The sequence below is a fragment of the Podarcis bocagei genome (genome assembly GCF_964188305.1).
Source record: "Podarcis bocagei genome assembly, chromosome: Z".
Taxonomy (NCBI): domain Eukaryota; kingdom Metazoa; phylum Chordata; class Lepidosauria; order Squamata; family Lacertidae; genus Podarcis; species Podarcis bocagei.
The window spans coordinates 50550257-50570918 of NC_138140.1; the positions used below are offsets into that span (position 1 = coordinate 50550257).

The following is a 20662-nucleotide window of genomic DNA, read 5'->3' on the forward strand; positions in this document are numbered from 1 at the left end:
TCACTCCCTTGCAAGCAAATATCAATCTGTACCCTTGGGTGAAGGGCAAAGGCTCTCCTTCTTTATGTTTCTGTCTTCCTGAACATAAAAAACCCCGCACATGAATGCTATCAAGTTGAAAGAGCAAGCACAGATGAAATGTGCGGCATGGAAAGGGCACAGTCCTTTCCCAGTTTCTGCTTCTGTGGGTTTTAAAGGAGCATGCAGAATTTTACACATCTGTGTGGCTATTTTGTAAATTGGGTGCAAAAAGGGGGGGTTCACCTTCAGGTGTGGGGCATTGGTGTATTGGCAAATTCAGAAGGGCAGGATCTATTCATGATACTCCACCCACTCCCCTTCACAGCCATGTCCCTGTCACGAACTAGTTGGATGCAGAATAATGGTAAGAAGAACCATTTGGGGAACCCTCAATGGGAGAAGGCTCAGAGCCTGGGGAGTGGTAGCTGCACAATGCTGAGTGGTCAGAGGGAGATGAGAGGGAAGACTGGGAAGAGGAGGTGCCAGAAGCTGAAGTGGTAACAGGGCTTAGTGAACAGGGAGAGTCTGCGCCAGAGAGAAGTCCAGAATCAGAGGCAGAAGCTGAAGCAGAAGAGTGGGAGGAGGGAGGCCAAGAGATGAGTCTGGCTGGTGGTCACAAGTGTCTCCCCCTCCTGCTGTGATGAGCTGCCCTGCCCCCTTGTCTCCCAGAACCAGAAGAGGCATGAAAAGGGCAGAAGAGAGGTTAGTTGCTTGCAGGTGGAGTCTCCAGTTGCTTGAGGAAAGCCGTGGTAAGGAGGCAGGGACTTTCGGTGTTGGCAACTGATTTACACGGAGGAAGACCACTGGGAATGAGCTACTCTGCTCATTAGGCCTGACACTTAACCAAGACTGTGGAGTTCATGTTTTTTGCTAGTAAAGAGTTAACTCCATCTTTGACCTGTGTGATTATTGGCAGGCATGCTCCTGTGACAATCCCCTTCTAAGATATACAACCGTCTAAGATTATGCAGTATAATAATAATAATAATAATAATAATAATAATAATAATAATAGATGCATTGCAATGATCAGTGCAGATCTCCATGTGTTGCCTTTCAGCTAGATCTATTTTCTGTGCATGTACATGGGGAAATGATTTTGAGTGCTCTAATATCTTCTTTTAGAGTGGTAAGCCAAGTTGTGTTTTCGTTGAAGCTCCTTTGTACATAACATAACTTGCACACCATTCTCTTGAAACTGAAAGAAACTTATGTTTTCAGTGTACCTAAATGCTCAGCTTTGGAGCACAGAGAACAACTCCTCAGTGGTCTTTCTGTGCACCTTCTCCAGAGTGACCCTGGAAGCCCATCCTTAGTGACTGACTCACCTCCTTCCACCTTGATTGGCTCCCGTCAGCATACAGGGTGAGAAGACCTCTTCTCAGTGGCTGAAAAAGCTCCCTTTTCATGCTGATTGAGTGGTTCTAGGACACTGGAGAGACGGCACATCCTGGCAGGCCACATCCCTGGCTCCCTGTCCTTCCCTCCCTGCCAGCTGCTGGTGGTCTCTGGGCCCTGGAGCAGGTGGCACAGCATGGCCCTGCTTGGCTTCAGTGGGGCGGGGGGCGCTTCAGCAGCAGCATTGGCAACCCACTCTACACTGGTGTGTGTGTGTGTGTGTGTGTGTGTGTAGACACAGCTCATGCTCTTGTCTCGACAGCCCCCTCCCTTGTGTGATTACAGTACGTGGTATCAGAAATCCCGAAGAGGCTCTTATAATGGGGGCAAGCTGGAAGAGCCTTACCATGTAAGATTCCAGGCACATGTTAAAGGTTTTCTTTGCAAACAAGTGTTCCATGTCTTCCTTTCTTTCTGGAATGCGTACTTTAAACTCAGTATTTACACATTCGCCTTTGGGTGGATAGATCTTTGGGCTGTAGCATTCTGTCATGTTAATTCATACATTGTTAATGAGGTTGGATGATTTATTCATACTTTATTTTCTTATTAGACACCACCTTGAACAAACTATTGGAAAAGGCAGCCTTAAAAGTACCTTCCTGAAATCAGTAAAATGTGCAAACTGGTCCCTTAAGGTGGCATGATGACATCCAGATTAAAGAGTACAATGAACAGGCAGGCTCAAAGGCCAGAATATTTGTTTTAGAAAATAATTGATTATTAGTGTTATTATTTGGTGTTTAAGAAGTGTTAGGAGAAGTGTAGTTCCTCTGGTGGAGGACACGTGGTGCTCCTTCTGGGGTGGTTTGCCCACTTTTGGTCCCCAGCTCTCACCTGGGACTCCTAGAAGCTGTCAGCATGTGACAGCGGTCACACCCTTAGAATGGCTTCCACCAGTCAGCTAAACCAGGTGAGGGGAGCCAGTGGGTCTCAACCCATGGCCTGAGTTATGGACTTCCCCTGCATGCAAAGACAGGCTCTGACAGATTGAGCTGTCAAGACTATTAGTGGGTCCTGCAGTTTCTGCATGTGCTGCAGAGGGAAGTGAGCTAAAGCCCCTCTCCCTTTGGGCAAAACACCATCTTTGAAAAGTGAGCATTTCATTTACCTGGCTTGGTTAAGAAGCAAAATAGATAAGTGGTGACTGCAACTGGCGATGGGGCTAAGTCTTTATTTTGTGGCTTTCATGTGGCTTTTTTGCCAGCTAATGGGGAGAGAATTTATGGTGGTTCTGAAATGTGTGGGGCATGCATGAGAATCCAGTCAAAAAATGAACAGGGGGGAGCATGGAGGGCAAATCTCTCCCTTTCTTTCCCCAAACTTTGTGCCATACAAAGAGTTTTCTGAACTCACTGAGGGGTCTTCCTCTTTCCTTCCTGCAGGTGGAACTTTCATCTCATCCTGGAGCCAGGTGCTAGTGCCTAGGTTTGCCTTTTTGGCAGGCACCTCTGCATTCAACAGACTGGGGTGTGAGTGACCTTCGTGGGACCTAGATCAAGGCAAGGTAAGCCTCAAGCCCAGATGTTTGAAGCAGGCCCAATTGGGATCTAGATGAGCCAAGGGTCTTGGCATGCTTACCAGGGTGAAAGCCATGGGACTGCATACTACTTTAAGTAGGACATCCAGATTTACAGGAGCCATATTGGCTTCTGATTAGCTCCTGGGATGTCTTGTTTGGCTTGCATGAGAGCATGGACTCCAAAGATGCCCATTTTAGGGGATCATGCTCTCGCACGAGTCACTTGGCTCCCATGAGAGTATGGCCCCTAAAGATACATATTGGGGGGTGGGGGCTACGCTCTTCTTGCACGAGTCCCATGACCACAGAAGACACACATCCTGATTTCACTTGGTGGCATGTTAGAGGGTATGGGGGTGGGTGTCTCTCCCACCCAATAGCCCTCCTAGATCCTTCCAAGACCAACTCTAAGGGCCAGATATTTCCTCTCCTTCACATCCTTCCTCAAATCCTACATCCTTCCATGGATTTTAGCTTCATCCCTTAGTTGAGCCCTCACCAACCAGGTGCCTTCTGGGGGTTTGGACTACAGCTCCCTTCTGCCATAGCCAGCACTGAGATCCTGTGTGATGCGGTGGTTATAGTGTTGAACTAGGACCTGGGAAACCAGGGTTCAAATCCCCACTTAGCCACAAAGCTCACTGTCTTCAGCCCAGTCTGCCTTACAGGGCTGTTGGGCAAATAAAACGGGGAGGGAGGAGTACCACGAACACCATCTTAAGCTCCTTGGAGGAAAAGTGGGATAGAAATGGACAAATAAAAAAGTATACAATGTCTAGAAGGCACCAGGCTGGCGAAGGCTCCCTTAGTCCTAATCTACAACTGGAAAAGAAAAATGATTTGTGTTCTTTTAAATACATGAAACTGCATTGACTTTCATTAATTCATCTCTTCTTACCCTTGGTTCTCCCTTCTCTCCCTTTTTGGTTGTAGATGCACACAAACATGTTCTAAATTTAGGTTGTACATTCATCGGGGCAGCAACCTGCTTCTTTCTTATGCTACTCTGTGACATAAATACCAATATATATGATAATCATAGAAATAATAACATCAGAAGGCCTTTTTTCCCTACGTAGCTTTTCCTTCTACTAGGCGTGCCTCTTTGCACTCGGCTGGCTTCTATTGTGGCTGGATGTTCTGCCGCAGAGAATCAAAGGTATTTGCAAAAGACTGTAAAATAGTTTCTGTGTCGCCAAACTGTCAGGGGCTGTTATTGTATTAAGAGCAGCCTTCCCCAACCTGGTGCTCACCAGGTGCTTTGGACTGCAGTTCCCACCAGCTCTAGTCAGCACAACCGCTAGTGAGGGTGGTGGAAGCTGTAATCCGAAAACTGTTTATTTATTATAACTTATTGCATTTATATTGCACCTTTCCCACAAGGAGCTCAAGGTCGCATGAAACTTCTTCTTGTCTACATTTTATCCCCAAGGTCACCCAGTGAGCTTTGTGGGCTGAGTGAGGACTTGGAACCCAGGTCTTCTAGGTTCTGGTCCAGCACTCTAATGATGACACCACACTTGCAGGCTCCAGGTTGGTGAAGGCTGGAGGAGCCCATCTTGGCAAGATGGACCCAGTAGCCTGACTCCGTTGAAGGCAGCTTTGTATGAGCTCACATTTTCCTAATATTAACAGTGGAGGTTTGGAGGGGTTGCTTGTGCTAAAGTAGGCATGTTTCATCAAGTGGGGCAGTGATCTGGCACAGTTGCCTGCTGACAGCCTTAAAACTTTGTCATAAAGGCGCCACTCAACCTCTCTGGCACCTTTGATCTTCAGCTCCAAATGATCCTTCCAGAACGGCCCCTCTTCACAACAGAGACTTCAGCAAATGAGGCCGTGCCCATTCGCGTTTCTTCTTCCGAAGTCAAATGAGAGTCATGTTCGAGTGATTTTCTTAAACTATACTAAAATGCAAATTTTGGGCACTAAGGGGCAAAGGAGGGAATGCCGCAAAGGGCAGTCAATTTAGTTATCATCTGCAAGCCATACTTAACATTTCCAATAAATGACCCGGCTGCAGAAATGAAAAATTGTTGGTTTTTTCCTGACATTTTTCTTATGTTGCTTACATTTTAACTTCGCAGAGTCCCCTTATTTGCACAGCCCCAGCTTTGGAATTTGTTAATGGGATTGCTTTATTCATGCCTCTGCGGCTGCTTTTAATTAAACGCGGGGGGGGGGGGTTGCATGGGAGTGCTCTCTGCAATGCACTCGTGGTGAATATGATCCACAGGACTGGAGTTCTGATAGAACTGGTTGTTCTGTATGGAAGGAACTAAGGGAATGTGACTCAACTCCTATTGGGCTGAATCACTGGGGAAGGAAATGGGTTTGCTTGTCTGTGGGCTTAGCCACACATAGCGCTTTCCAGGCAAAGGGCAAAGGTCTGCTAGCTTTAAAGCTCTGTGCCAGAGGGCTCTTTTTTTTTTTTCTTTGCAAACCAAGAGCTTTCCCTGCAAAAACCTGGTCTTTAAAGCTAAAGTTCAACCAATTGCACAGGTTTTCCATGGATTGCTGTTTGCTCCAATTTAGCAGTAAAGAGTGAGTTTTCATGGAGGAAGCCCTGGAGCAAAAAAGGGATGCTTGGATGTGAAGCTTTAAAGCATAGAACATGCCTAGAAAATGTAGACAAAAGATAAGTGTGGATAAAATGCTCCCTGTATATAGAAAACATGGCATGTTAAGAAGAAGGATTCTCGGTTGGTGGTCATGCTGATGTATTACCTTATTGTGAGCAGCAGGGTGGTCCAACACGTGGCCCAAGGGTCACCTTTTTTTGGCAGCCCTCAGCAGCAATGCATGATAGGTAAAAGCCAGCTGCAGCTCCCGTCTGCCGTCTCTTCTTGCACTGCTAAAGAGAAGACACACTTTCCTAGTGGCTGCCGGCACGCAGGCAGGGAAAGGAGAAAGAGGCGGTACTTGCACATGTCTTATGGTGACTGCCACCTTTAGCTCTGACATGTCCCTCTGCTGACTGCTGGGAGGAGTTTGCTGGCGAGGTCAGACTCATGCCTCATGCAGCATGGTGACCAAGGAGCGTGGCAGTGGCCTTGAGGGAATGTGGTTGCTGCTGCTGTTGCCCACACATAAAAGGAAGCCAGCCACTGAGGAGACCAAAGTCGAGCAGGTGGCAGATAATGGGATGGGGTGAGTGAGGAGGAAATGCAGGGTGTCATTGGGGGGGACCTGGAAGGGCAGAGTGACTTTATGGGGAGAGGATTGCCTGAGGTAAATAGAGTCCCCTCACGGAATTTGAGGGAGGGTTAAACAGGGCTGTCCCTTTTTGAGGTGGGCTTGGGGGGGTGTCCTGTGATGCCAGAATTATTAGGCTCTTCCTGACTTTTTCTAGGAGGCGGTTGGCTGAGGAGAATCCCCTTTACAGTTGGACTCAAAGGGTATGTGTGTGTTTGGAAGTCAGGTGGGGTGGGAGACTCTTAGCTGAAGTGGTGACAGTGCTTAAGGCCTGAGCTTGTTTTGTGTACTTACTCAGAAGCAAGCCCCGGAGACATAAATGAGGTTCCTGCTTAAGTAGGGGTGCAAATGTTGTGCTGTGCTATGTATCCTGCCCCCTCCACATTCCACTTATAAATATATGGCTCTCTCTTGTTCTGAGTTCCTTTCTACCTTCATACACTGCTAATGGTTTTGCTCCTATATTGTTGACTGATGTTGGAGCCCCGGCCCCTCTTCGCCCACAAATCTTGGGCAATCTTGGAATTAATTATCGAGAGACTATGTCTCAATTTGTTCTGCATTAATGCTGTGTTGGGAATGGAGTCAGGGCTGCAGTCAGAACAGATACCGTACTCAGCACACGGAATCAATGAACTGATACTTGCTCCAAGTCCTGAACACACCATCTGGAATTCCAATCTGATGTTACAATTTGTAGTTCTGACCCCAGATTCAACACTGGGAAAAGAACAAGGGGAGGAAGGAAGGAAGAGTTGCCTTTTCTGCTTCTGTAGGGTTTAATATTAATTTAGTAGTGTATGTTAAATAATATTAACTAACTTGATTTATGATATGGAAACTTAATTCAGTGTTCAACCCACTTGGTCTGAGAGGTTGGACCACTCTGGTGCGCAGGGAGGTTATATGTGTGTGCATGTATTTATAGATGTATGTACTAGGGACTAACAACCCTGCCTAACTGCCCTTCCCTCACACCCAAGCAGAATCCTCTCTCTACAGCTCACACTTATTTGGTTACCCTAAGCTGGATGGGGAGAACCTGGCTTGACAGCAATACATGTGAAAAGGATCCAGGGTTCTTAGTAGACCACAAAATTAACATGAGGAAACAATGTGATGCAGCAGCAAACACCGCCCCCCCCCTCCCCAGTGTTATTCTGCCTGCATCCCCAGAAGTATAGTGTCCTGGCCAAGGGAAGTAATAGTACTGCTTTATTCTGCCTTGGCCAGATCACACCTGGAGTCTTGTGTCCAGTTCTGGGCACATTTTAAGGAGGATGTTGACAAGCTGGAGTGTGTGCAAAAGATGATCCGGGAACCAAGCCTTATGAAGAACGGTTGCGGGAGTTGGGTATGTTTAGCCTAGAAAAGAGGAGACAGAGAGGAGATACGATAGCCAAATAACTGAAGGATTGTCACATAGAAGATGGAGCAAGCTTGTTTGCTGCTGCTGTGGAGGGTAGGACTTGAACCAATAGCTTCAAGTTACAAGAAAGGAGATTCTGACTAAACATCAGGAAGAACTTTCTGACAGTAAGAGCTGTTCAACAGTGAAGCAGTCCACAACCTTGGGAGATTGTGGACTCACCTTCACTGGAGGTTTGTAAGCAGAGTTTGGATGGCCATTTGTCATAGGGATCCCTTCCAACTCTACAATTTCATGATTCTATTGTTATGAGGGGGGTTTTCGGGGGGGCAGAGTTGAGACCCTTCAAAACACTGGACCCAGCAAGTGATAAGGGCAACTTCTTAGCCACATGTTCATACAGAGTTTACAGGGGGACTGCTATCTCCTTATCTGAGATCCAACAGTTGCTAGCTTCTCTGGGCGTTAGCAAGCTAACCAAAAGGGCCAGCAGGAGTATTTCTACCTCACCTACTGCCAAGCCAAATCAAAGAGGACAGGAGCTTGCAGCTGTCCCATGGGAAGGGGGCTTGAGCCTGTCCAGTGGGATATCACAGGAGGGAACAAGCTGAAGTTGAGACCAGCTTCAGTAGCAGGAGCTGCTGCAACCTAATTGCTAGGCCCACCCATGCTTGCAAGACTGCTCTGCTTAAAGGAGCCCAGCCTTCTCCAGTAATCTCATACTGAGATGGAGAAGGGAGGCACTTAGGTCTTCTGTAGTGCAGACCTTTGTATTGGAGGATGGCAGTCCAATATCCTCGGGCCAGAAGGAGTGCACACTGGCCTCTCAGGTTCATCTGAGAGTGCTTCTGGGGCCGACCTTGCATGCCCTTCCCTTTCTGCTAAGGAGTCTTCACTCTACTCCAGGGTCATGACAGATTGGGTAAACGAACTCTTTCCATTAGTCTTGCCATGGTGGAGGATGAGCTCCCCCTTTGAATGCTGTAACATCCTTCTCCACCAAGAAGGTTAAAGAGAGAGAGTGCACCTTGGTGACTGTTCTTTTCCAGAAGCTTGTGCTGCAGTCAGTCCTCCTGGTGTGGGAGGCTGCTTGATTTGAGCACAGAAGGCAAAAATCCCAGTAAAAATAGGCTTTGCCATCAACGCAAGAATGATCTACCAGTTCCAGAGCATGCCATATGCACCAAAGCCCACTCCTGTTGCCTACCTCCTCTCTCCACCCCCTTAATTCCTAAGAACTTACAGTGAGCCAAGGTGGGGGGGGGGAGACATTCCCAGAAAAAAGAGGAGCGGGATTTTTGTTTCTGCCTCTCATCATCCCTCTTAGTGCTCTAGCCTTTTGCAGGTCTGTGGCCTTTTTGGCTCTGCACAGAGGTTTAATGGGAAAGTAGAAAAGCCTCAGCCATGTATAGCTGATGGTCCTTTTGCCAGCAAGCCTCAGTGACTTGGGGAATATTTCTCATGCCTGAAGTGGGTATTAAACAGGCAAATGGAGTGGAAGGAGCAAGTGGAATGGCAAACCATGATCAATTAGTGCTGAAAACAGGTCGGCTGATTCATTGGTTGCCCATCAAGCTGTAACTGCAGAAACCAAAGGAACCGCTGATATGTGAAAGAAGCAAAAAAAGAAAAGACTGCAATATTGATGCAACTTGGCATCAAAGTAATATGCTTATTTGGAGAGCAGAGAAAAATTAATTTTCCAAGCCTACCTGTTTGTCTGCTCCACCCATTATTTGCTGCTGCTGCATCATCAGATAAATTGACTTTTGCAGTGCAGGATGAATACAATTTCATTAGAAGGATATCAGAGAAATGTGCATGTTTTTAGCCATATGCACCATTTTTCATAGGGAAATGAGATAGCTGTCCAGAGGAGATCCCTGTCTATGTGGTCGATTAAAGAAAATAAATCTTGGCTCACAAAGATTACCACCCCCAACTGCAGCCCTGCAGAGCAACCGTTCCAGGCCTCCCCTGCAAAATCCTTGCCTTGAACGCCATGGATGTGTTTCTATGTAGAATGTCCATAAGCATGTCACTGTCTCTCAGATTCAGCTTGCAATATGTAAAATGGGAATAGTGCTCTCCAGGGTTGCCCAAGGGTCTAACCCAAGTACTGCACTAAAACTGGGGCTTAAAGGGGCTTAATCATCAGGTTGCGTAGGTATCCACTGGGAGAACAGGCAAAGGGGGAAGTTGCCCCTTCCATCTGGATGAACCATAATTCCTAGATTCCCAGCTTTCATTTGTTTTAAGAGGAAGTATGCCCCTGAACCCCACTTGTTGGGAACTGCAAGTGGGGAGAGTGCTGTTGCACTCAGGTCCTGCTTGTTGTGGGCTTCCCACTTTCAGAAAGGGATGCTGGACTGGATGGGCCTTTGGCCTCATCCAGTTGCAGGGCTCTTCTTATGCTGTCATGCTTATGGACTTCCAGAGAGTCATATATCGGCTCTGTGTTTGGAACAGAATGCTCTTGTCCTTGGTCTCATCCAGCAAGGATATTCTTATTTCCTTCCATCGGATGAAGGAGAGGTATAGCCCATGAAAGTTTGTGCCCTAATAAATTCTGTTCAATCTGTAAGTGCCATAAGATGATTTCTGGTTTTTATTTTCTTCTGTCACTCATGTGACACTTGGTTTGGGCAGTCCAGAAATTGCTCCCACAGGAGGCAGTGGTGGCCACTAGCCTAGATGGCTTTGAAAAAAATATTTGACCAACTCATGAAGGAGAGGGCTATCAGTGGCTACGAGCCACAGTGGTTCTGCTCTACTTCCACGCTTGGAGGCAGTAATGCTTCTGAATACAGTTGCTAGAAACCGCAGGGAGAGGGCTATTGCACTTGAGTCCTGCTTGCAGGTTTCCCAGGGGAGCATCTGGTTGGCCATTGTGAGAACAGGATGCTGGACTAGATGGGTCACTGGCCTGGTTCCAGCAGCCTCTCCTAATGTTATTGTGTTAGCTGTTCCCTGAGCAGCAAGCATTGCTAACCAAGTTCCATTATAGTTTTAACAGTTGAGTCAACAGACCAAGACAGCCTCAGCTCGATTCGGTCCCCTTGGTGGGATTCCTGCACAGCAGTTCTGATACCAGGAGTCTCTTTTTCCTTCACTGTGTTCTGGCATCATGGATGGAGCATTCGTATGCAGCCTCTGCCTTCTAGCAAACTGTCATCTCTGGCTTGTTTGTCAACCTCATGACAGCGCTGACGCATCCCATAGCCATCTGGGTATTGACATTGCTTTGCATTCTCCCGCTTCGTCCCTCTTTTTCTGTTGAGAGAGTGAAAGAGAAAGCACATGTGCGATAGGGAAAGAAGTTTCCCTGCTGTAGAAATGGCAGAAGAAACCATGATGCCATTGATGACTTACAGGCAAGAAATTCATCTACTGTACCAGCTTTGTGGCACATGGTCTGCCCCACCAGCTTGTCTCTTTGATCTGAATAATTCATTGTGGTTTTCACCTGTGCTGAAGTCTGAGGGGGTGAGAACCCATGCAGCAGGAAGTGAAGGAAGGTTGGCCCAGTCTGCTTCTATACCCACTTCACATCCCCAACCAAGCGGACATGTATGTTGCCCTTTGGCTGGCCCTTGTCCTGTCTTTATTTATTTCATTCGTTGCATTTCTATCCTATCTTTCCTCCAAGAAGCTCAAAAGTGGCATGAATGCTTCTCCTGCTCCTCCATTTCATCTTAACAACAATTCTGTGAAGTAGGTAAGGTTGAAAGAGACACCCATAAGAGCATAAGAGTCCTGATAGATCAGGCCCATGGACATCTAGTCCAGCATCTTGTAACTGCAGTTGCTACCCAGACACCTCTGGGACGCCAGCGATCAGAATCCGAACTCAATAACTCTCCTGTCCTGTGGTTTCCTGCAGCTGGTATTCAGAAGCATTGCTGCTTCTGACTATGGAGGCAAGGCCACTGTGAATTTGTTCAGTCCTCTATTAAAGCCGTCCAAGTTGGTGGCTGCCACTGCCCCCCGTGGGATCAAGTTCCATAGTTTAACTTCATGGCTGAGTGGGAATTTGCACCCTGTTCTGGGTGGGGAGGAACTGGATCAAACTTGGGCTGGATCCTTATCTCCTTCATGGTCCCTTCCAACTCTATGATTCTATTATTCCCCGTTGAGACAGGTATGACAGGTGGGCCCACCTGTCAATCATGCGGCAACTCCCTAGTGTCAGGTGGCTGCTTTTGCATAGCGCTGTGCACAGAAGCTCTAGCAATCAGCTGGTCATCAGGCATTCTTCAGCATTCTGTGCACAGCACTAGGCAAGCCCTGATGACCAAGACCTGCACTACAACCACTACACCGCCCTGCCTCTTTCCAGTTGAATTGGCAACCTCCAGTTTATGTTTGCTCCCCTTTTTGCTTAAGATGTGTGTGTAACACATGTGGTCAACTTGACAGATTTTGTTCCATCCTGAGTGTTCCTGCTAAGGTCTGTCTCATGCAAGAGTTAGCATTATCTGCTGGGTATATTTAAAATGCCCCTCCACACTCCCAGAGACTAGATCAAAGTCCGCAGTACACTACAACTGCAAGTGAAAACTTGACACTTTTCTACCCAGAGTTGTTGACACATTCAAGACGAAGATATTGATCCGGAGAATATTTTGCTTCTTGCTTTCAGATAGTCTGTTCTCTAATTTGCAGCAGCCAAACAGATAAAAAGCAAATGGAGCAGGACGCTCAGCCCTTAAAATGCTTGCATACAAGCCTGCCTGTCTTGCACACAGCTTTTTAGTCACCAAGCTATGTAGAGAGCAGCCTGTGGACATCTAGACCACTCTTTCTGCCACTTGCATAGCTATCAACTTTTCCCTTTTCTTGCAAGGAGTCCTATTCGGAATAAGGGAATTTCCCTTTAAAAAAGGGAAACCTTGACAGCTATGCACTTGGGACCTGCGTAGACTGACGCGCAGCATAAATTAATAATGCAGAGTTTTTAAGTGAAAGAATAAGAGCTTTACTGAGTTAAAATAAACTTCTTCATAAACAACATGGTTCCAAACAGTTTGACTGAGATTCCATACTGCTCACAGCTGAGGCAGACTGACTCTGACTGAAATCTTACAGAGAACACAGAGAGAAACTGGCTGCCAAGCCACATGTCAGAGTGACTCCACAGTTAGCAGTCAGGCCTGAATAACTTTAGTTCCCAGCACATCCCAGCCTGTTTTGTCTTTGCTGTGTCTTTGTCACATGACATAGACCACACCCCTCCTTCCCTCCTCCAGTGATATTGAACTCTGATAATACCTTTTCCTGAAACCACCCACTTTTGCCACACCAACCAGGTATGTGGCCTAGGCTTCCTTTTGTTGTGTTTTTGTATATTCTGTAGGAAGCCCCCTGGAGTGGCTGGGGCAACCCAGTCAGATGGGTGGGGTACAAAAAAACAAATTATTCTTATTAAAAGATATGGGCCTCAGACTGAAAAAGCACACCCCACCCCTTTAAAGAGATATTCTGGCGGCTTAAAAGGATACCTATCATCTATCTATCACAATTTATAGATATATAAAAAACAATTTTTATTAAGAGTTTTCAACATGAAATACAGTGGTGCCTCGCAAGACGAAATTAATTCGTTCCGCGAGTTTTGCCGTCTAGCGAATTTTTTGTCTTGCGAAGCACAGTTTAAACGGCTTAACAAAGTTGCAAGACGTTTTCGTCTTGCGAAGCAAACCCATAGGGAAATTCGTCTTGCGAGGCAAATCGCGGACGAAAAAACCTTTCGTCTAGCGAGTTTTTTGTCTTGCGAGGCATTCGTCTTGCGAGGTACCACTGTACAATAAAAGCCAAACCAATCTAAAGAAAATAAATAGGGAAGAAGAAGAAGAAGAAGAAGAAGAAGAAGAAGAAGAAGAAGAAGAAGAAGAAGAAGAAGAAGAAAGCAGCATCATATCCTCTGTTGTAATTATATCTTAAGCCTTATTTCACGCGCAGGAGAGTGAACCGTCCCAGGGGCTTCTCACCTGGGAACTTCGCCCTCTTCCCCCCAGCCTCCCACCCTGGCAGATCCTCTCTCCCCTGCCCCTCACGCAGGGCCTTCATCCTCTGTCCATCACCTTCCTGTGTGTATCTTCAGTAATCCAAGATAGGGAACTTCAAAAGGCAAAGCATAAATATGGATAGAATTAATAGAAAGAAAACAAGAATTACAGATCACAGGAAAGCAAAATAAGAAGAGAAATAAAAGAAAAAGACAGTCTTAATAGAAATGGTTATATCAAGTGGTGTATTGCTTCCAGTGAAGAACATTTAGTTTGAAATTTACATCTTAAGATGCACAAAGTTACAATCATCATGTAAGGAATTGTGATGCTCTCTGCATCCCCCACCTGCTCTTCACTGAAGGAACAGCCATAGGAAAGTGATCTTATAGGAGCATAGGGACATATGAAGCCGCCTTAGGCTGGGCCAGGCCTTGAGTCCATCTCACTTACCGGTAATACTGTACACTGATCGAGTGGCAGTGGCCCTCTAGGGTTTCTGGCAGGAGTCCCTCACAGCCCCATCTGGAAATGCAATCGGGGATCGAAGCTGGGACCTTCTGCGTGCAACGCAGGTGTTCTACCACTGAGCTACAGCCCTTTGCACGTGCACCAGACTCTAAGGGTGCCACACTATGGAACATCTTATCATGTCAGCTCTCAATATCAGGCTTTCCTCCTCAGTCTCCACGGAGATTCTTTTTCTGGGCCTAGTAGAGCTGCCAATTTCATTTTGGTTGCTTAGAATTGTAGAGTTGGAAGGGGCCTCAAGGCATGTCTGCTGCAACCCCCTGCAATGCGGGAATCACAGCTAAATCACAGCTTCCAGGGTAGCTGAGCTATGTGTGGACCCCAGAGAGTTCTGTTAGATTTTCCAGCTGGACGTTGCTTAGTCTGCTACTTTACTTCTGAGTCCAGTTGAATGTGGCTCAAATGTCTTATTGACTCCTTGAAACTGGAAAGGGAAGCATAACTTTCCATGTTAGGTTTTGGGGAATAGCCTTTGAAGGCCAAGTGGAATCATGACCCTCTGACCACTGAAGCTATTTTCAAGGTCATTGCCCAGGTACTCAGGGATCAAGAGAGCAGCTTCCACTCAGTGTCAACCAGGGATGGGGAACCTCAGGCCTGCAGAATAGACATAGCCCTCCAGATCTCTCTCTCTGACCCTCAAAACTCTCCCCAGGCTGTGGCTGTCACTGATCCTGCTTCACACAGACCAGGATGTGTCACTGAACTCTGATAGTGCCCTTTGCTTGTCCAGACGGAGGAGAGAGGTGTGCAGGTATAGAAACTACTCTACTGTAGAAAGATATATTTCATGTTATTTGCTTCTCCCATTTTTCTTCCTCTGGGCCCTCTGTGGTTGCCCAAATTGCCCAGAATGGGATGTGGCCCCCAAACTGGAAAAGGGTCCCGTATCTTTGGTATGAGCCACACTGGTAGATGGGTCACTGGCAGCCTCCTGTATATTCATTGAGTGCTCAGCCCCAGGGGCACCTTGACATGGTTTGCTGAATTCTTTCAAAAACTTTTATCAACAGAGCTAACAGGTAGTTCACACACCTTGCACCAAGGTGTTCCTCTTGATTTCACTTCGCAGTCGAGTGGCAGCCTCGTGGAAGTGCTCCAGGCTGGGAAGTAGGGGAGCCATCTGGAGCTGTGGGGTAAGCTAGGAATGCTTTGAGCACACACTTTGCATGCAGGATGCCGTGGGGCCAGTTCCTGGCAGGTTCTCCAGCAGCAGAACTGAGTAGGAGGTGCTGCTTTAGGTGATGAAGTAGCCAGTGTCTTCTAAGGTAGGCTATGCTGGGTTCAATGTGTGCTGAAGGCACACCTGTTTACCTTGGCCTTTGATATCAGAGGTGTATGTTTTCAGGACCTGCCCTCTTCTTGTGACTTTAATGTGTTTTAAACTACTTTTAACATTTCAAAAGCCAGGTGCCTCTGGGAAGCACACAAGCAAGCTGAGAGAAGAACAGACCTTTCCTGAGCAGTATTCAAAGGCATTCTGCCTCCAACATAATGGCTAGTAGCCATGTCAGCCTTAGCTCAGTTGGTTAGAGTGTGGTTCTGATGCTGCCAAGCTTGCTGGTTCAATCCCCTTATGGGACGGCTGCATATTCCTGCATTGCAAGCGGGTTGGACCAGATCAGAGCTTTCCAAACAGGATGTTGCAACATGTTAGTGTGTAGGTGTGTCATGCAAACATTCCCCATGCTCCTCTTGGGGCTGGAAAGGGGTTAGTTTAACCTCTGTTTTGCTGGTAAAATTAATTACTGTGTCACAAAAGGATGCATGTCTAAAAAGGGTGTCATCAACTTGAAAAGTTTGGAAAGTTCTGGACTAGATGATCCTCAGGGTCCCTTCCAGCTCTACAATTCTTTGACTCTACACAGGAGTCTGGCTTTATAGAAAGCAGCTTCACGTGCTAAGTCAGCATGATTTTCCCCCTCCTCCACCTCAACCTGCTTATTCCTTCATGATTCCAGTACTTGAGGATCTTTTTAATTCATGATTAATGATTAGAAGCAGAAGATGTCTAGTCCCCTCCCCCACAAATTCCCCCTCCCTTTCTACACCCACATAGAAACACACTTGAGACCAGAGAAGTTAATTTTTAGCAGCAGGATGCCATCTTGGTTGCAATTTATTAAGAAAGGGAGCAGACGGAGAGAGCCAGGCCGGCAGTCTCACTGAAGGGAGCAAATTCAGGGAATGTAAGAAGAACTCTGCTGGATCAGGGTGATGGTCCATCTAGTTCAGCATCCTGCTCCAGCTGTGGTCAGCCAGATGCCCCAATGGGAAGCCTGCAAGCAGGACCAAAGCACAGTAGCACTCCCCCCCCCCCTGTGGTTTTCAGCAACTCATGTAGTTTTAGATGCTGCTATCATGTCACCCCCTTACTGACCTGTTATCTAAACTAAAGCGCCCCACATGCTGCAACCTTTCCTCTTAGGGGAGTCGCTTCATCTCCTTGGTAATTTCAGTTGCCCTTTTCTCAACGTTTTCCAACTTACAAGATTGTATGAAGAGAGGAAGGCATAGGACATCCTCTGGGGAAGCAGAGCTGCTCCTTTTCCCCCCCCCCCCATTATAAGGAATAGAGGTACCAGCCTAAAATTCTGACCATTGTAGAGAGACAGAGAATGGAATACTTAGAATTATGTTGTTCTCCATCCAGGCTTCAGATTTGTTTCTAAGGTTGCTTCCAGTGACCTGCACATCAACTGTTCATTCTGATTTGTTTACACAAAGTATGTGGGGAGGTTAGACAAGGTCAGCTATTTATTCTGATTTGTTTGTGGGGAACTGAGATGATGTTGCATCAAGCTATTACAATCCCATATTTCCCAGTACATATTTCTGTCACTTTCTTGTCGCTTTTGCTGATGGTGGGGGGAAGTGGGTAGAGATGGATGAATATATCAATTTCAGATTCTCATGTTTTCCATTCTTACATTCGGCTCTCACCATTTCCATATCAGTTCTTTCTTTAAGTCCCCTTGAAAATTCATCAGGATCTTAGTGCAAAATTCTCCTAATAGGCACATTTTGATATGCAATTTTCCCTGATGCCTTTTTTGGTGTTATTTTCACTAATAGATGCATTTTTACAGACCTTTCACGTTGATATATACATTTCTATATGTATTGCAGAATATATGTGTTCTGTATATGCATTCTTGATACGCACATTACTTGGCTGCAGAATGGCAATGTAAAATTTGGGATGCATGAATTTCTAAGGATGGTTGTGTTTTGCTTCAAGTAATGTTTTAGGAAGTGCAGATTAGGTAGATTCTTCTTAAAATTCAACCTGAACTGAATTTCCCCCACGTCCCAAGCTCAGACCCTCCAGCTGTCCCTATTTTCCAGGGACAGTCCTGGATTTACATAAGCTGTCCTAGTTTCTTATTTGATCCCAGAATGTCCCACTTTTCCTTAGGGCATCTCTATTTTCATCAGAGAAATGTAGGAGAGCATGGCTCAGTTATGTGACCCCCCCCCCTGAGCCAGGGAGATAAGTGACTATACAACCCTTAGAAGACATCTGAAGGCAGCCCTGTATAGGAAAGTATTGTTACATTGTTAATGTTAAATGTTTTATTATGTTTTTATGTGTGTTGGAAGGCACCCAAAGACAGGGTATGAGTATTATTATTATTATTATTATTATTATTATTATTATTATTATTATTGAATGGGACATCCATGTTTTCAATAGAGAAATGTTGGAGGGTATGCTAGCTGAGAGATCACATTGGACCAGTTGCACAGGAGAATCTGGTGACAAAAACCAACACTAGTGAAGGCCTGTTTCAAAGAACAATCAGCAAAGGCTGATTGTGACCATGTGATATTGGAGGCAAAGAGATTTCTGGCTTGGGGAAGGAGGGGGGTGAGGGAGTTCTGCTGCATGTATATATTTAGTAACAGTTGTTAAATTTTTCTGTTTGTGATTCACTTTCACACTGCAAAGGTTGACTGAGTTATTCTAGTGCCGTTTCCAAAATTAAATGAGGTGGGCTTGATTCAAACTGAGCAGGAGAGATCTGCCAAAGGACCAGTTTATTTGAGGAAGTTGCAATAAATTTTTAGGCGGCAGATCGAGTCCCTTCTAATAGCTGTAGCCAATATTGCCAGGGTTGGTGGTGTTAAATTTTCAGCCCAGCCTTTTTCTCTCCCCCCCCCCCCACCGCACCCTGATCTGTGTCATCCTTGAGTGCTTTGTTACTAGGATGTACTGTGTCCTTGAACTGTATGCCTCAGTGAAGTCTGTCTGGAGGGTGTGGCTGCAGAAAATTCTCATGTTTATGTGGCTGGAATGTAACCTCCTGTAAGGAGGGACAAGTCACATGTGCTGCCCCACCCACTTTCCCCTCTGGCTCCACCCACTATTAACACCTGCCATTCCCCCCATGGGGGAATGTGGCCCTAAAGAATTAAAAATCCCCCCACCTCTGTGTTATAATAACCATTTGGGAGTTTACATACCCTCCAACATTTCTGTATTGAAAATAGGGGTGTCCTATTCAGTAATCATAATCATAATAATATTTATTTGACAAGGTTGACCCAGCTACTCTGGCCAGCTTCCAACATATATCAAAACATAACAAAACATTAAACATTAGAAAACTTCCCTATGCAGGGCTACCTTCAGGTGTCTTATAAAGGTTGTAAAGGTTATCTCCTTGGCTCGGGGGTCAGATAACTCCATACCCTCCAACATTTCTTCAGAGAAAATAGGGATGTCCTAAGGAAAAGCAGGACATTAAAGGATCAAATCAGAAGGTCGGACGGCTTCTATAAATCTGGGAATGTCCCTGAAAAATAGGAACATTTGGAGGGTCTGAGTTTACTGAGTTTCTGAAACTACGCCTGGCATAAATATTGACCAAGCAGGAACTCCTAAGCTCTAGGGTCCATGAGAGCATAAGAAGCGGCTTCATCCTGAGACAGATCTAGCTCTACACTAGTCTACAATGACTGGTAGTGGCTCTCAGGGATTTCAGATGGCAGCATCTCCCAACTTTACCAGGAAATGCCAGGGATTGAATTTGGGGCTCTGGGCAGATAAAACAGATATTATAAGCACTGAGCAATGGTCCATACTTATCTTCCAGCAGCTCACCTTGGAACGGATAGCATTGGACTGGAAAACTCCCATTCCTGATTAGGATTTAAGAAAAGTGCTCCAGGAGCCCCTTGACTCTGTGCATGACTGCTAGAGGACTACAGTCTGGAGCATCTCCCTAGGAGACAGGTCATCCACATAGCATGCATGTGCCCAGAAAGGCCTTCCCTTGTGCCCACAGGCTGCTCCCCACCACCTCCAACCCTTGCCCTCCTGAAATTAGACTGAAATTAGTGCAGTTACAGTGTGTTGCTGGTTTTCCTCATGGTGGAAAGAGGCCTTTATTGTGCCATTTTCTTTCCCTGCCCCCCGCAGAGGCCTTTACAAATCCTCACCCTGCCTGCACAGTGCAGGCCATGTGGAGAAGGTGAGAGCTTTGTGGAGCACAGCAGCACTACTTCCAGGAAAGGGCTTGATGGAGGTAGAAACTGTCTCTCATGTCTTGTTATGCTGTCGTTTCTACGGGGATATACACTCGGCATTTATCATCCCTGCTATACAAAAATCTCCAAATGGGTCCAAACGTCAATGTCTAAAGTCCCTGGTAGAGGACAAGGATCCAGAGATCACGCTCAGGGTGGCCAAATTCTGTGCAACTGCCATAAAACTTAGGGAACAAGCTGTGCTACCATAATGACTAAGGCCTTAAATGACAATTTTAGGTTATATTTTAGTGATTAAGATTTAGCTTATATATTTTTAACTGCTGCTATATCTGTATTAGGAAGCAGGTGGCGCTGTGGGTTAAACCACTGAGCCTCTTGGGCTTGCCAATCGGCGGTCCGAATCCCTGCGACGGGGTGAGCTCCCGTTGCTTGGTCCCTGCTCCTGCCAACCGAGCAGTTTGAAAGCACGTCAAAGTGCAAGTAGATAAATAGGTACCACTCCGGCGGGAAGGTAAACGGCGTTTCCGTGCACTGCTCTGGTTCGCCAGAAGCGGCTTAGTCATGCTGGCCACATGACCCGGAAGCTGTACGCCGGCTCCCTCGGCCAATAAAACGAGATGAGCGCCGCAACCCCAGAGTTGGTCACGACTGGACCTAATGGTCAGGGATCCCTTTAAATTACCTTTTATATCTGTATTGTCCCTGTTATACCCAATTGCAAATTCAAATGTATCCCTATCGTGTTTTATGATAATGTATGTGAGCTAGAACTAGTCTGTGACTGAAAGTAATAAATTCATTCATTCACTTCCAGGAACAACTGATTTCAAAGTAATTGCCAAACGTCCTTTTGTGTGCATATTATTTGCTTGAGATGCCAGTCCAATGCAAAATAACCATCCCTGGCCCCAAACACTTACCCTTCCCTTATCTTAATCACCTTTTGAAGGAATAAACTCTGGAAGTCTAGACTCTAATCTTGGGAGGAAACACAGCTGGAGAATCTTTTTAGCCTGGCTTCAGAGGAATAATGACTCAAAATGTTGGCTTGCACTGAGGGAAACAAAATTAGCATGGTATCTTGGTTCTGCTGCCCCAAACTGGCTGGACCCCCTTTGACTATGG

The 20662-nt window shown here is 46.2% G+C and overlaps 1 protein-coding gene across 13 annotated transcripts in view; it reads left to right on the plus strand.

Annotated features, from left to right (window-relative positions):
• HTR2C (5-hydroxytryptamine receptor 2C) overlaps nucleotides 1-20662 on the plus strand; it is a 270325-nt gene that overhangs the window by 165414 nt on the left and 84249 nt on the right. For 8 of the 13 annotated variants that reach the window (XM_081180496.1, XM_081180498.1, XM_081180501.1 and 5 more), the window contains exons 2-3: nucleotides 2805-2926; nucleotides 4021-4100. The gene's annotated coding sequence lies outside the window, so the exon portion shown is untranslated. The remainder of the gene's footprint in view (nucleotides 1-2804; nucleotides 2927-4020; nucleotides 4101-20662) is intronic. The other 5 variants (XM_081180490.1, XM_081180499.1, XM_081180494.1 and 2 more) reach the window with 1 other exon arrangement.